The following is a 2,915-nucleotide window of genomic DNA, read 5'->3' on the forward strand; positions in this document are numbered from 1 at the left end:
CAGAACCATTCTGAGGAAGGGTCACCGGACCCGAAACGTTAACTCTGTTTTTTCCTTCAAAGTTGCTGCCAGACCAGCTGAGCTTATCCAGCAACTTTGTTTTTGTTCCTGCTTTACAGCATCTGCAGTTCTTCCAGTTTTTATCCAGAAAGTAAGTGCCCAGTGAGGGTTCTTGCCCACAGGAGTTCAGATTCAGGTGGCTTCGACCAGCTGGCAGCAGGAGTTGCAGAATTCCTTCTAAATTTGACATCAACACTGCAAATATGAGATTGGCATTTAGACAGACTTGGCTCACCTTCGGTCAATGACAGGAATGTTTCTAGAGAACAGGCTGGACGGAAATTTACATGACGCTGACTTAGGTGTCAGCCTAGTGTCCAGCATCCTGTTGATGGCATTGTAGACAGGCTGGATGTTAAAAACAGATCGCCCTGAAGCAGAAAAGTATAACATTAAAACTATCCAAAAGATAGAAGCACATGTGATGGATCTATTAAATAGTCAGTTTTAACTTAGCAAAGCTGTCTTTGCATAGATGAAACCATGAAGCCTGGTTTAAACAGATCTTTCTTCTGGTCTCTTTCATGTCTTACTGGAAAAACCTGAACAACAAAAGATGTTTAAAATCCCACATTGTTGGATTTGTTTTATGGAGTGGTTAATATTGGGAATGTCCACAAATTTTAACATTGGGAATAGAACAACATCCAAATTGGGGAAAGGGTAGGGACTATGGAATGAGGATAAGATCCTGAGGTCATACGTAGCCATCTGCTGGTTAAGTTTGGCCATCTGAGATGGCTTGAAAATTTAGAACATATCACCACTCTTGAAATGTCCTTTGATTCGACTTATTTCTTTAAATTTTTAAGCAAATTCTTCATACTGTGTCAGAAGTTCCTTGACAACTGTGGTTGTTACAGCAGCTTCTCAAGGCACTCTTTGTATCCTTCCTGGTGGGTCACTGATTAGATTTGCACCATCTTTATTGTCCAGTTCTTGGTCTCTCATACTGTCCATTAAGGTCATCAGTTTGGTTGGCTTGCCATTAAATTTTCTTTGCTGTCTTTGCTCATAGAATCAGTTCCAAAGCCAGGGAGCACATGCACTATGTGACTGTTAGGTCCCATCTTCATTTGGGTTGTGAGTTAGCCATATTCAAGTGTATCTTTCAAATTCAGACCATCCACTTTGTCCTTTAAACCTTCAATATCACCAATGAAGAGAAACTTGCGAATGAAGGGCATTGATTTGAAAATCATTGATGCATTCTCCTGTATCCATGAAAAGGATAGAACTTTTGGTGGTAGCCACAGCACTGAGATCACCTCCTTCTTTTTGCATGGCCATTGAGCTTAGTTACAATGATTGATGCAACATCCACTTTCTTTTAGAAAGCTTTAGCTTGTGCTTCACAGGACTTATTGATTGATTGATGCATCCACTACATAGATAATGTTGCCTGGATGTTTGGCATTTGAAATGTGCAGTATTTCTTCAAATAAAGAGGCTTCTTGTTTGTGTCAGCAAAAGTTATCAACAATTATTATCTCAAAATGTTCTTCTTTAAACCTTCTGTTGCTATGTTCACTGGATCCATTTTTGTATCACTTCAACAGAATAGAATTCTTGCTTTGATTGCATTCTGCTTCATTGGGTCAAATGCCCCTGCTCTGAATGTGTCTGTGCAGATTAAGCAGGTCCTCCAGCCTTTCCTTCAGAAACTGTGCGCTAGCTTTGTGCATGTTGTAGTTTTACCATTACCTTGAATGCCAACAAACACAATAACGTTTTGAAATCTATTTGTGGGGCTTCTTTGCTTTGAGTCCTAGTTCGACAAGTTTGATGCGTTCCTCAAACACTACATCACGGATCATTCATTTTTGGTTTTTCCAAGTCTATAGCTGCTTTAACATTTTCTCAAAATTGTTTCACCAGCTTTATACTGACGTCTGCTTGCAATAAAGCAGTACAAACTTCCTTTGACGGAGTGCTCAGAACATCCTCACTGATGATGCTGATGTTGTTGAGGGATCGCAGAGCAGAGGTCCATTCTCTCTTCAAATCTGCTAAAACCATTCTCATAGATCGTTCAGGCTGAACTCTTCAGATGGAAACAGGCGAGTAATTCTGCTGACTGGGCAAGAGTGAGCTGGGGCCCGATGGCACAAAAGCAGCCTATTCATTCACTTACTTCATCTAAATATAAACACATCTGGAATCTATGTTCAGGAAATGATTCAATAGCCTTGCACCAATATGCTACCTAATGTACTCCCCATGCACTGGGACTTAATCAGTGAAACTTTCCAGAACTAGTTTGACATTGGACAGCTCTTGGCTAAGACTGACCCTCCATGGATTGCCCCCTTGACATGGACAAGAGGCTTGTGAGCTCTGACAATCCCTCTATGCCACTGAGCGCTTAAAGCATAATCAAAAATATCCTCCATGGAACAATTTCCACAGGCAGACTGAGCAGACAAAATCCTTGTGTTGACGGAGAGCCAGATTGAAGTTAAAAAGAAATCACCTTTTAGTGAACTGGATTATTTCAGGAGAAAAAAATGTCTGATGGGGGAAGGAATTTTGAACATGAAGTATTTATGGAATATTTGGGGATGGGGACAATGTCACTAATATTTGGAGGACGAAGGAGTTAACTATTTGGTGTGTGGTGATGTAGTTTTTAACAGTTGCTGAGGGGAAATTTTACAGGAGTGACTGAGATATCTGTAGTAGTTACTGAGGGTAACCTGTTGGAATGAATGAAATAATCCATAAAAGTTACTGGGACTTTCAGGAAGAGACACTGGAGGTAATCAAAATACGTTACTGGAATAATTTATGAGAGTTACTGGGAATAATCTCTAAATATATTACTGAGCTAATCTATAGGACTAATTGAGAAATAG

The 2,915-nt window shown here is 40.1% G+C and overlaps 1 pseudogene; it reads right to left on the reverse strand.

The window, feature by feature from the left end:
• The window catches only part of LOC109915581, a 53,693-nt pseudogene extending 51,614 nt beyond the window's left edge, over positions 1 to 2,079 (reverse strand).
• Between the last annotated feature and the right edge of the window lie 836 nt (positions 2,080 to 2,915).

Source organism: Rhincodon typus, chromosome 23, assembly GCF_021869965.1.
Source record: "Rhincodon typus isolate 14 chromosome 23, sRhiTyp1.1, whole genome shotgun sequence".
Classification (NCBI taxonomy): Eukaryota; Metazoa; Chordata; class Chondrichthyes; order Orectolobiformes; family Rhincodontidae; genus Rhincodon; species Rhincodon typus.